The sequence below is a fragment of the Fistularia commersonii genome, chromosome 16, assembly GCF_037954325.1.
Source record: "Fistularia commersonii isolate RoL2024-O1a breed Wild chromosome 16, RoL_Fcom_v1.0, whole genome shotgun sequence".
In the NCBI taxonomy this organism is placed as follows: Eukaryota; Metazoa; Chordata; class Actinopteri; order Syngnathiformes; family Fistulariidae; genus Fistularia; species Fistularia commersonii.
Genome location: NC_141299.1, coordinates 285436 through 300468, shown reverse-complemented (window position 1 = coordinate 300468; position 15033 = coordinate 285436).

The window sequence follows — 15033 nt, the reverse complement described above, 5'->3', positions numbered from 1 at the left end:
TCTGCCACAGTGTGGGACTTTTTTATTTATGTGCAAGTTCAGCAACAAGGTGGCTAGCTTTGAGAGCTCTCTGGTTTACCTTTGTGGTTTTTCTCCAAAATATTGCCCCAAGTCCATCGGCTTGTTTTGAACGGAAGGGTTTTTCGTTTGGAGGTGGCGTTTAAGCTTGCTTGGCTCCATGGCACTATTGGATAGCTTCTCGCCACATACCAAGCACAGCGGAATCTGTGCCGTTGCATCCCTGGCGAAAGTGAATCCATAAGAAAGATAGCTTTCACTGTTTTGCCACAAGCTCTCCGTCTTGCCTGTTTCTTTTGTCCATCTTCATCACTGTCACTCGCTCATCTTGCTGTGGTCCCAAACTGCCACTGTCAAGCAGCACTAACTCTAACATTGACCTCTACGTCATCGCGTCACAGACGTGACAGTCAATGATCTCTTAGGGCACACTGGTTGAAAATCATCGGGCTAAATCACAAAGCCAATCTGTGTCAATTCAGCTCAAGAAAATTCTCATGTGTTCTCAAGTAGCTTCAAAAATAAAATAATCTCCTGTTTGAGCTCCCACATTCATTGATCCAAGCATTCAATCATTCACGTCAATTATGAATTCTGTACCGATCTTTTGTGGGCCGGATTAAACAGACCAACGGGCTAGATGTGGCCTGCAGGCCGCAGTTTGCCCACCCCTGATCTAAGACATGCTCTTCCTTTGATGGACTGATCTACCTCATCCTTCTCACTCAAAGAGGAGCACCCACATCTTCATCTCTGCTGCCCCCCGGTCCTCTCCCAGTCCAGTCTTCTCACTCTCCACCCATTCCAACCTGCTAGCACATGTTCCTCCCCCTCTTCTCCACACTCTCCGTTGCTGTGGACTGTTGACCCTCTGTTCTTCAACTCTCTGTGGCTTTGTCGCTCCACTCGGGTCCCTCTCACTCATATGCAGATGCTTGGTGAACAAATCTGTTCCTTGAGTAGACTCTCAGCTAGGGGACCTTCATGTGAACTTCATGTGGGACTTTCCAGTGAGAAGGACAGAGCAGAGCAGAATTGCATGGCGTCCACCCAGTTTCTCCTTGTGGAGGTCTGATCTCCTCTGTGGACCACAAGGCCAGGCTTCTGCTGGGTGAGGATTTAGGAAACAAAGCTGCAGCCTGTGGTCTCAAATTGGTATTTACTGGTTTGTGGTGCCCACGCTGCTGAACTTTTCAACTCCTTTCAACATCAGCTCTTTTTTTACGTGCGGGACACATAGGCATGAATTACATCATGGCAGCCTCGTGTCGGTCTATGTGTTTCTGTTTTTCTGTTTCTTAGACGTCTGGAGCATCTCAGTAAAAGCCTTGGCATATGCTGGGATCTGCCTGGATGGTGCTATCAGTCGGTTCAAAAATCATATCTGTAGAGCTTTATTTCCTTGTGATATTTAACAAGGGTGGTAACTATTAATTAATTTATTCGCAGATTATTATCGTATTGCAGAGTCATTCGTTTTGGTAAGAGGCAGGATTCAACCTGGACTGGGCCGACGGGATCGTAGGACTATGTACAGAGACTTACAGCCATCCACCCTCTCACTGACACATCTTATAGAGGCCTGCAACCATTTACTCATTCATTCACTTGTCATATAGAGATTTGCAACCATTCACTCAATCATCTGCACGTAGAATAGAGACATAAAACTGTTCACCCTCTCATTGGCATCATATAGCGACAAACATTCACTCGATCATTCACACATGTATAGACAAACAATCATTCATTCATTTATTCACACGTCATTCATTTAGACATCAAATAGATATATAACCACGCATTCATTCACACATATAAAGAGAAACAATCAGTCACTCATTCATTCACATGTCATATGTAGACAAGCAATCATTCCCTTCTTCATTCACACATCATATAGAGACATGCAATTCATCTATTCTATCACATCATATAGAGACATGCAGCCATTCAGCCATTCATTCATACATAGAATCAGGACACGTGACCATGCACCCATTCATTCACAAGTAGTATAGAGACATACAACCACTCACTCACACATTCACACGTAGTATCGGTATATGCAGCCATGCACTTATTCATTCATACATTATACAGATATACAATGCACTTGCTCATTAACACATAACATAGACATATAACCATTCATTCATTCATTCATTCATTCATATAAAGACTGAAAATCATTCACTCATTCATTCACACAGCATATTGTGGCATACAATTCACTCATTCTATCAAGCTATATAGAGCCATTCATTTACTCATTCATGCAAATGTCAAATAGAGACTTACAATTGACTCATTCACTCACATATCATTTAAGGTCATACAACCATTCAGTCAGAGTGTCTGTGCTCTGGAAGGGGGAACCTCCAGTGGAGATGCCACTCCACCGACCTCTGTTCTGTTTCTGTTCTGTTGTGAGATCTGATGCAACACGCTGCCCTCTTGTTTTCTTGATCATACCAGTTGGAAGCAATTTAATTTAAATTTACATCCATTCAAAGATTCTCCATCATAATTTTCCTTGGAGCATGCGAGTCGAGGTGACCGATGGCTGACTGCGATGGCTGGAAAACCCCCAAATCGCCATTGGTAAACATAACTCATCTGTTTGGCAAAAACATAACAATTAGGTGGGTTTGGAAATCTTTGCAAATCATGCCGCTGCCAGAGCAGCCAATGGCCGAAAAATCCGTGTGTTCATTCAGGGAGGAGAGAGGATTGGCTGAAACAACCAGCCCTCCAAATACTTATTACTTTTGTTCAGAGTGAATTAATTGAGAAGAATTTGGCAGAGAAAATGGCGAAATGTCTGCGAGTCATCCGCTGTTCCGTTCCCAAAGGACATCCTCCTAAATCGGAGGAAATTGCACAAATTAAAGAAACCCAAGCCTTGATGTGAACGCAGATCCACAGCACTGGAAGGAACAACAACACCGCCTGAATGAGAACTGGTGACAGGATAACTGAGTTAGGTGATCCCTTCCAAAGGAGGATTGTTTACATTGCGGTTGACTTTGAGTTCAGGGTCACGCCACCGGGTTCAAATACTGTCGACCCTAATTTGCATTGATTGGATGGATTTTATTTGAATCTACATGGAAAGCTGGCCAAGATGCAGCATCTGAAACATGCTATGGGACCTCGTAATCTGACATACTCAGAGATTTTAGTTTGACAATGTGGAGCTATGATTCTGCCACGGCCCAAAATGCAAGTGGATAGGAAGTGCTGAAGACCCTGTCTCACTTTGAGGAAGCTCCTAAAACCTTTACAGTGACCATTGGCCAGCAAAGGAAGCAGGGACCATGGACCTCCCTCTGCTTGAACCAGCTTCTCACACTTCCATAGGAGCTCATAGGTGTTTGGTGATTTGTGGAACTCATAACCCATGCTCATTTCCAGATCTGCTGATCACGTTTGGACCTACTGGTGCGTTTCAGGTCATTGTCCAACTCTATTACCCGAGTGTGCAGGTCACCTTCTTCAGGATGTTCCTGTAGAGAGTAGAATCCATGGCCCCTTTCTCACTACAGGAACTGTTTATAGTTCCAAGTACCTTTTCAGGAACAAGGCATGCATTGGTGCATTGGGACAGCAGAGGAACCAGAGACATGGACCTCCAGCTTTTAGAACCAGCTTCTCACAGTTCCACAGGAACTCATGCGTGTTTGGTAATTGGTGGAACTCCTAAGCCACACTCGTTACCAGATACTTCTTGAACCAGAGACATATCTACATTTGAGCCAGAGTAAGTCTTGAGTTAGCAAATGGCCAACAGGGTTCTTCATACGGGGCAGCAGTGCAGGGAGAAGATAAAAACATTCCCACCACCTGATAGTCCTCGGTTATTATTTCATGAACGCTGCAGCAGCTCCCACCTCCATGTTGTCTGTGTCATCTTCCTTCTCTTCTTCTTCGGTGATGGTCACAATGGTCCCTACTGTGGTCCCTCTCTGCCTGTAGGAATGCGAAACCAAAAAAAAAAGTTCTCCTGCGGGGGAAGCTACTTCCTGGAACCCAATCGGAGGCAGACAGTTCTCAAAACGTTTTTTCTGGCTTCGGGATTCAAGAGCCGTTGGTCCAGTCCTTTATTGTTGGGTTCAAGGCTGCGGACAAAACACCACCGTCAGGATGACGGTGCGAAGGATTCTAAGCAAACACTTTGAAGACTCCCATCTGTCACACAGCCACAGTCACAAGCTAAGTATCTGCATGTACATGGGACACACATGAACGCTCATCACCTGCGCGTAACAGCGAGGGACATGAAAGGCTCCTATTCAGGTCAGACTCAGAACCCATGTTTTCTTTGCAATCAAAGGGATGAAGGATGGATTTCATTATGCTAAGGGGAACAAATAAGAAAGGGACATCTCTGCATGCATATCTTTTCATTCCTTTCCCCCCGCAGCGCCGCAGATTGACTCAATCTTGCATTAGACAGTCCTGTATCAATCATAATACATACTTCAGATGTTGACGCAGCACAGACTCAGATTAAAACATCTATTCTGCTGAATTGGAGTCGGCGTTTTGTTTTACGATGCTCCCAGGCACATGACTGTTCATAATTCATGCCGCAATTCCTCCGCTGGAGACAGGATGACATCGCCGCTGATGCAGGGAAAAATGGCGATTAAGAAAGCAAGTATGCAGGGATTCCTTCATCCCGGCACAAAGGACATTTTCAGAGTTAAGCCAACCAGCAAACTGTCTTTTTCAGAAAAGGCCAGCAGGGGAAGCCTAACCCTGATGCACTGGAGGGAAAAATAAATTATTAGTTGTTTTCTTTTATTGCTACCACTACCTCACTCATTTCCATGTGTCCTGCCCTGACTCCGTTGTCATTTTTTTTTTTAGCATTGTTTGTATCATTCCATTCATGTCATTTTTATTCTGTCATTGTAATTGTCACTCTGTTTCTGTTCTTATCCTCGTTTTTGGCGACGCGCGTGCTTATTCTCACCCTAACTTCGGAAGCTTAGGAGCAGGCTTAAGTTGTACAATCATGGTACTGAAGAGAAGAGAAATGGAGTAGGAGTTGAAGGAGGACTTAGTTAGGAATGTTCTGGAGGTGAAAAGAATGTCAGATAGACTTATGAGTCTGAAACTGGAAATTGAAGGTGTTATGCTCAATGTTGTTAGTGGCTATGCCCCGCAGATGGAATGTGAATTTGAGGAGAAGGAGAAGTTCTGTAATGAGCTAGTTGAAGTGATGCAGAACATCCCCAGAGATGAGAGAGTGGTAATTGGGGCAGACGTCAATGGACATGTTGGTGAAGGCAATAGAGGGAATGAAGAAGTGATTGGCAGATTTGGTATACAGGATAGGAATGCAGAGGGACAGATGGTGGTAGAAGGATGGAAATTGCTGTAATGAACACTTTTTTCCAGGAAAAAAGGTATATAGAGTAACTTATAAGAGCAGAGGTAGGAGCACACATATAGACTACATCTTGTATAGACGATGCACGAGGAGTACATGGAGATACAACATAAGTTAAAGATAGAGGTACCAAAGGCAAAACAAAGGCGCACACTATGACCTGTATGCTCGATGGACAGTAAGGAGGGAGGTAATGATCTATACAGCTTGGCAAAACAGAAATAAAGATGGACAGGATGTACAACAGGTCTGGGTGTTTAAGGATAGAGAGGGAAATGTATTGACAGATGCTAGAAGAGTGATGAGAAGATGGAAAGAGTACTTTGAAGAGCTAATGAATGTGGAAAATGAAAGAGAAGCAAGGGTAAAAAAGGTGGCTATTGCAGACCACAAAGCAGCAGAGATTAGTAAAAGTGAAGTGAGGAAGGCACTGAAGAGGATGAAGAGTGGACAGGCAGTTGGGCCTGATGATATACCTGAGGAGGTGTGGAAGAGTCTAGGACAGGCAGCGGTAGATTTTCTCACTTGATTATTGAACAGGATCTTAGAGAGTGAGAAAATGCCTGAAGAATGGAGACAAAGTGTGATGGTGCCTATTTTTAAGAAGAAGGGGGATATGCAGAATTGCGGCAACTATAGAGGGATGAAGTTGATGAGCAATACAACGGGAAAATTATGGGAAAGAGTAGTGGAAACAAGACAGAGAGTAGACGTCAGCATTTGTGAACAGCAGTATGGCTTCATGCCTAGAAAGAGCACTACAGATGCAGTATTTGCTTTGAGAATGCTAATAGAGAAGTGCAGAGAAGGCCAGAGGGAGCTGCATTGTATTTTTGTAGAACATGAGAAAGTATATGACAGGGTGCCAAGAGAGGAGCTCTGGTATTGTATGAGGAAATCTGGAGTGGCAGAGAAGTATGTTACACCGGTGCAGGTCATGTAGGCTGTGAGACAGTGGTGTGGTGGGCTGTAGAGGTAACAGAGAAGTTCAAGGTGGAGGCGGGACTCCATTGGGGATCAGCTCTGAGACCCTTTTTGTTTGTTGTGGTGATGGATAGGCTGACGGATGAGGTTAGACAGGAATCTCCATGGACCATGATGTTTGCAGATGACATTGTGATCTGTTGTGAGAGCAGAGAACAGGTAGAGGAAAATCTAGAGAGGTGGAGGTATGCTCTGGAAAGGAGAGGAATGAAAGTTAGTCGTAGCAAGACAGAGTATATGTGTGTGAATGAGAGGAAGTCAGGTGGAATTGTGAGGCTTCAGGGAGTGGTGATCGGGAAGTTGGAGGATTTCAGGTACTTTGGGTCAACAGTCCAGAGCAACGGAGAATGTAGAAAATAGGTGAAGAGACAGGTTCAAGCAGGTTGGAATGGGCGGAGAAAAGTGTCAGGGGCACTATGTGATAGAAGACTATCGTCCAGAATAAAAGAAAAGGTGTACAAGACAGTGGTGAGACCAGCGATGCTGTATGGACTAGAAAAAGTTACAATGACGAAAAGACAGAAGGCAGAGCGAGAGGTCGCAGAGATGGAGACGTTGATGTTCTCTTTGGGAGTGAGTCTATCAGTGGAACAGCGCATGTTAGGATGTTTTGGAGAGAAGGTCAGAGAAGCGAGACTGAGATTGTTCGGACATGTGCAGAGGAAGGATACTGAATAAATTGGCAGACGGATGCTGGAATTGGAGCTGCCAGGCAGGAGGTCTCGAGGAAGTAGTGAGAGAAGATATGAAGGTAGTTGGTGTGAGAGAGGAAGATACAGAGGATAGGGTTAGATGGAGACAGTTGATTCGCTGTGACGACCCCTGAAGGGAAAAGCAGAAAGGAGAAGAAAAAGACTAATATTTATTGATACTGTCATTGTTGCGTAGTAAAAGAATTAAAAAACCAAAAAAGTATCACAAAAGTATGTCTTATCTTATCTCATCTTATCTCATCTTATCTTATCTTATCTTATCTTATCTTATCTTATCTATTTTTTATCCTCAAGTCAGGGTTGCTGGGGGACGGAGCCTAACCTGGCTGTCATTGGACGAGAGGTTTGTCTCATTTACGTCATAGAGAGAGATACAACCATTCACCATTTCATATTTAACTAGTTTGTATTCAGCGTGGTGTTGTGAGTGGATTGTTCGTGCTCTGCTCTCGGCAGAGGTGCTGTTTTGCATTGCACTTGATGATGTGTAGCTTGGATGCAGCTGCTCGGACATAGAAATCCATTCTATGAAGCTGTCTGTGCGCTATTCTTCAGCTAATCTGAAGGCCACACCTTTATCCCATTATTTGGACGGGTGAGCAACTTTTGCAAGCATACTTTTGGCCATATAGTGTATGTTTGTTCATCCATTCATTCATTCTTTGGGAGGAACCCAGAGAACCCTGAGGAACCTCATGCAGACACGGGGAAAACATGGAGGCTCCAACTTTCTGGCTTTACGGAGGAAGTGACAACCAAAAACGTGTGATGGTCTATTTTGAAGTTGTATGCATCTGTTTGACTCATTTCCCAAGTGTGTATGCACGATTATATATTACTGTGGAGATGCAGAGTGCGACAACCGTCATCAACGAAAACACACAAGATATGCACAAGCAGTGAGGCATGTCGCTTTCTTCACACACACGCCGCCTACAAACACTGATGCTAGCAGGTGTGTAAGCAGACAGGTAGAAATTGTAAATCATTCATTCCCTCCAGGACATCAAGACATGCAGCGATGCCCTTCACCGTCTTCCAGCCTATATCCATAAACAAAATGCCCCTGCACACACACAATCACACATAATAAAACATTCATTGAGCACAATGAATAAATACATTAATGCAGATCCCAGCTTGCCATTAACGTGCTACGGCCTCTCCTATCTTTACACCTGCCAGCAAGAAAGCAATCCACCATCTGCTGGCACAGGTGAAGAGAAAGTCTGAAACCAGTATTCTTAGTTTACAACCACTCCTCTTGTTTCTCATCTTCATCTCCTCTTCACATCTTCAAAACAACTTCATTTCATATCCAGATTAGATTGACCTCAGGAGTGGTGGAGTGTGTTCTACGTGAGTGGAATTTACGGTCAGAATTCCCCTCGCACGGCGTCAGAATGGACGGTGGCTCGAGTCTGACGAAGGTCAGGACAGGAAAGAGTTCTCCCTCTGAGTCAGCGGCTGAGGCAAGGCAGAATTCTCTGGTCTGAGGAACGTCACCGAGATGCTGAACTTAGTCCTCTTTGAATTGATTGCATTCCCACAAGTGACAATAATCATTCATTAATCTGTGTATTCATTCATCTTCTATACTGCTCACAATCCCTGCCGTCATTGGACCAACCTGGACTGGTTGCCGGCCAATCACAGGGCCACAAATAGAGACACACAAGCATTCACCCGCTCATTGACACATCATATAGACATACGACCATTCACTCTTTCTTTCAGAGAACATATTGAGACATACAAGCATTTACCCTCTCACTCCCAATGACAAACAATGATTGTATGCGAGAGTTTATACAGTATGAGTCTATAGGTAGATATAAGAGGTATAGACCAGTGATGTCAAGTCAGGGGAAGCAGATGAGGCTCTACCTCAGCTTTGCACACGCAGTCCCTCTCAAACTGGGCTGCGTGGCGCACGTTTCCCAGCATGTCGCCTATAGAATGTTTGAAGACAGATTTATGTTATTATATACACCACCACTTTCTACAAGCTGTGTAATGTCGTTAGCATAAGTGTGTGATACAATTATTCTCACTAATCGGAAAATCAACCACAGAGAAAAATCATGATATGAGGCAGACAATACTGTGTCTCACCTGAGAGGGGCGTATGTGAGCTGGCAGGGCCTCGTTACTGCTGTCCTTCTATAAGCAATGTAGGATCAAATAAATGAGATGTATTAAAGAAAACAAGGAGGAGTTTACAACAAAGTGATAGAGCTTTTTGTGGAGAAGTGTATGGACTTCATCCAGAAATAAAGAAAAGTTTTCAGTTTTACAAAAAAATAGATGAGACTCTTGGGAACAAAAAACTCTTTTGAGTTCTTACAATTGTAAATATGGTTCCAAAGGAAGTCAGTGCCTCACTGTCCATGAACCTCACTGCATGCCACTGGTATAGACTGAATCTCTAGACAAAGCCGGAACACAGGGTGAGTGCTTGATTATATATATATATATATATATATATATATATATATATATATATATATATATGTACATGATGTGAATAAATGGATGAATGGAAGTTGGAATAATGGCCTGATGTACCATCTCCCCTCTTGTCTTTAGCAGGGCAATGGAGGTGATCATCCAAGCCTCCAAGTCTGTTGTGGGAGGAGAACGGCTGCAATCTGGGCATCATCTACCTCCTATTCCTGCGTACATGGATGATTTGACCACCTTGACCTCAACCATTGCATGCATTAAACAGCCACCCGGAAAACTTCAGGTCAGCATTGACTGGGCATGGCTGAAGTTCAAACCCAGTAAATCCAGGAGCATATCCATTGTTAAGGGAAAACATGTGGAATAGAGGTTCCGCATAAAGGAGGTGCCCATTCCCTTGGTATCAGAGCTGCCAGTCAAGAGCCTAGGGTGCTGGTACAATGTGACCCTCAAAGACTCTGATCAGCGTGATCAGCTGAGGAAAAAAAACATCAAAAGCCTTGTCAGCATAGACAAGATCTTACAAAGGCAGTCTGTTTTTTATTCATATTTATATTCCAAACACATTTATCAATAAATGTTTATCTTGTTTGGCCCGCAGTCTAAAGAGTGTTTTGAATTTTGGCCCCCTGTGCAATTGAGTTTGACACCCCTGCTGTAGAGGATTTGTCTCCACGTCCACAACCAAATTCTTAAGGGAAAAGGAGTGAGAGGACTGCCCTTCCGATAAGCTGTCAAATCACTGTCAGGCGCTGCCTGACAAAGCAGCAACTGGATCTTGATGAAGAGGTAGGACTGCAATTGGGCTACAAAATGACCATTGGGAGGTAAAAGCAGAGAAGGGCACATCTAGGATGCCAGATGTTGTCATTGAGCTGTGTGTCGTGGGCCTTTCAATGAAACACCAATGAAGGAGGGTGCCCACCTGAAGACCCCCGTGAAGTCCTTTACTCCTTTACCCTCAACCCCTCACCAAGTACTGATTTAAGGGATTGTGCTACCTTGGGTGAATAGTCGTATGTCTCTATATGTAGCCCTGTGATTGATCCAGACTGAACCTTGCCTCTTGTCCAATGACAGCAGGGATAGGCTCCACCCCCCACCCCCCCATGACCCCGAGTACAGGATAAGAGGTATAGATAATGAATGAATGAATGGATGAATGGATGAATTAATTAATTAATCCAGCACAATTCAAAAATACAGGAAACTAGCACTATTACAATACGAGTATGGTATGGTATCTATCCTTATTCCATACACAGTTTCATGAAATCACCTCCTTCTATTTATCACACACACACACACACACACACACACACACACACACACACACACACACACACACACACACACACACACACACACACATTTTCATCTCTGAAGTCCATACACTCCCCCTAACATGTGACCATGGCTATACATGTATACAGTATGTCTCATGATCTCGACAAACTGAGCACACAGGCTCACACACACACACACGCACACGCACACACAGAAACACACACACACACTCACAAACACACTCACACACTCAGACCCCTCACATTTACGCTGGTGGTTCTTTCCCATCTCGTCCATGCTGAGCCAGACTCTGGAGAGACTTTGCCCACACAGCGTGGTTGCTCTTGCTCCTCCTTGAGAGTTTTACACGATGTGACTCACCGCCATAACTACCTCTGAAACACACACGCACATACACAAATTAATCACATGCAAGCAATTGCAAACCAGTGTCAAACACACACACACAGAGGTTAGAAAGAACTCATTATGGAATAGACTTCTGGTGATGCAATGTACTGAAACATACGCACGGAGTTGAGCTCTCCTGAAAATTGGTAGTATTCGGCTGTTTATGAAAAAATACTTGACAGTTTAATGGTGGAAGAGTGAGTCTGAAGCATTGCAGATTAAGATGAGCACGGCCAGAGACACACGGAACGCAGCAAAACAGCAAAAACAGCAAGAAGAAGCTAAAGGAAAAAAGCGGACGCCATCTTCCCCAAGCCAGGTGAGCGGAAAAACGGATGAACAGAACATGGAGAACATTCTTCGCGAGTTGAAAGAGTTGAGGAAAGAAAATAAGCAAGCATTTGCATACACGAAGGAACAATTAACTAGACTGGAGGTGTCGGTCACAGACTTGATTCAAAGGATGGAGAAGCCAGAGCGGAGAACTGAGGAAGCGGAGACCAGGGTATGCCAGGTGGAGGACACAGGCCAGCGCCATGAGAGGATGCTGAGGCACCTGTTGAAACGGGAGGCAACCCTGACGAACATCTGCGACGATCTACAGAACCGGATGCGCCGCAACAATCTGAGAATTTATCAAGTCCCCGAGGAAAATGAGACAGGTGACATGATTGGTTTTGTGAGGAACTTAATTGAGACGGTGCTACAACTCCCGCCCAAGCTAAATATAAAAATCGAGAGGGCACACAGATCACTGGGGCTAAAGCCTGTGAGTTCAGCGCCTCCGCGCTCCATTATCGTGAGGTTTCTGGATTATACAGTAAAAAGCAGTGCTGGCGACAAACATGGGCCCAAAAACGAGTGAAGTTCCAAAAAGGAGTGATTTACTTCGACCAGGATTACTCTCCAGAAATACAGAGGAAGAGAACACAGGTCCGAGGAGTGATCAAGCAGCTGAAGGAGAAGGAGATTCGGGCAATGTGCCGCTATCCGGCGCAGCTGAGAATCAACTTGGAGTCGGGAGTGAAAACATTTCCTACGCTGGTGGATGCTGTGCCAACGTTGAAGAAGCTGGGCATTGAGTTGCAGGTTAGTGAGAGAGAGAGACTGGAATGGGAACTCTCAAAAGACACATGGCAAAGACAGGATGGTGGGAAGAGAGAACGAAAGGACATATCACTGTCCACCGCAGACCTGCGGGCTGTTTTGCTGGGCTAAAATGATGAGGAGTACTGTGCCCGGGTAATGTTAAAATAATAAGATAACGTTATTACTGTCAATCTTAAAGTTCTATGTGTATTACTGTTCATAGTTTGAACAGCCAAATATGCTGAAGTTAAGTGAATCATATTGTAAAGTTACTGAGAGGATAGTTAACTCTGCTATTATTTTCAATTAATATTTTTTTACAATGAGACCCGTGTTGGGATCACTGCCTCACCAAAGATTTTGTTTTTTTCTTTGGTCTGTGGTTGGGACAGCACTTAGTGCACTTTGCCCAGAGGAAATCTTAAATCACAACCCTCTGCCTGCATTACAACAGGAGCTGGACAGATCTCTGTACTCAGCTGGACTATTGGAAGTCACATATGTTTACTTTATTTTTTCTGTTCTGTGTTTTAAGAGTTCTTATTTCCTTGACATGTCGGTTAGGTCGGCACAAGTGATTTTTGTTACTAGTAGGGCAAGGATAGTTACTTTATGCAAAGGTGAATCTGGGGAGAGTAAAATGAAAATAGGAAATGCCGATTTATGTCAGAGGTAGGGATTATCAGTTATAATGTCAAAGGATTAAATAATCCTATAAAAAGAAAGAAAATTCTGACTCAGTTGAAGAAATTTAATTGCTCAATAGCGTTACTACAGGAAACTCACTTAAATGAGGTAGAACATAAGAAATTGAGGAGAGACTGGGTTGCACAGGAATTCTATGCTTTTTGTTCAAACAGCAGAAAGAGAGGAGTAGCAATTTTAATTGGTCATTCAATTAGTTTTGCAATTCAGAGAGAAGTGAAGAATAAAGCGGGAAGATATATACTTATTATGGGAACAGTAGGTGGAGTAGAGCTAACTATCATGAATATCTATGCCCCCATTGAAGATGACCCCAATTTCTTTAAAGAAGTGGCAACTGTAATGGCAAGAGAAGCCAGAGGTACTATAATTTTAGAAGGAGATTTCAATTGTGTTTTAAGTGTAAAATTGGATAAAACTCCTTCTGATTATGGGCCCATTAGCAGGAAATCCAGGTCACAAAACATATGTTTGCATGTTCAGGACTTTTTACTGCGCTGATGCCCCAGATCAGGTTGGCAGCAAGTTAGGCTATGCAGTGTGTGTGTGTGTGTGTGTGTACGTTTGTGTGTCTCTGTCAAAAAAAAAAAACCCTCACTAACCCAAGCTTACTGTTCTGTACATTTCCTGTGCATCGTGTATTTGCAAGTGTATTTGCAGTCCCTATGTCCTCTATTGTAAGTCGCTTTGGATAAAATCATCTGCCAAATGCAATGTAATGTAATGTAATGTAGTGCAATATGTTGGAAGAATTAGGACTTGTGGATGTTTGGAGGGCTAAGAACCCAACCACGAGAGATTTCACCTTTCTGTCCATGGTACATGGGTCATACTCAAGAATTGATTTGATTTGCATCTCATAACAAAGCTTATATAAAGTCAGAGAATGTGTTACTGAACCTGGTACCCTATCTGATCATGGTCCTCTATATATGTAATTAAATTTAGGCTTTGGTTGGCACTTCAAATACTGGAGACTAAATATTTCATTGTTGACAGATCCAAATATAAAGGAAAACATAAAAAAAAAACAATTGATGAATACTTCAAAATTAATGATAATGGATCAGTATCCCCCTCGACTCTTTGGGAGGGGGCAAAGGCGGTGCTGAGAGGGAAATGTATTGAAATTGCGGTTAGATTAAACAGACAGAGAATGGAAAAGGAAAAACAGCTGGAAAGTGACATAAAAAGACTAGTACATGAACACAAAATGACAAGGGACAAAAATGTCTTTTAACAAATACAAGAAAGTAAAACCTCCTTGGATGAACTTCTCACACAAAAAGCCGAGGGAGCACTTCGACACAAGCCAAAGGTACTATGAAAAGGGAAATCGGGCAAGCCGGCTACTTGCCTTTCAACTGAGGAAACAACAATCAAGCCGTATTGTCCCTAAGATAAAACACCCTTCCTCTCTGTCCAAGGTCTCCCACCCAGAGGAGATTGTTGAGGCATTCCATACTTACTATAAAAATCTTTGTGATACATCAGGAGAAACACAAGACAAAAGTAAATTAGAAGATATATTAAAAAATCTTAACTTAAGAAAACTCTCTGCATCTGAGGCGGATGAATTAATAGCTCCTATCCGAGAAAACGAGATACAAGACGTTATTAAATCATTAAAAAACAACAAATCCCCTGGCACAGATGGTCTACCAGGTGAATTTTATAAGGCCTTTGGAGAGGAGCTCGTGCCAAAACTTTGCCAGATCTTTAATTATACCTTACAGGAAAATGACCCACCTCAGAGCTGGTCTGAGGCAGTAATAATGGTTATACACAAAGAGGGGAAAGATCCATTAGATTGTGGTGCCTATAGGCCGATCAGTTTGTTGGGGAATGATGTAAAGATTATTAGTGCCATATTAGCAAATAGAATGCAGACGTACTTAGGTAAATTGATTTATCCAGACCAGACCGGTTTCATACCAGGTCGACAAGGAGCAAATAATA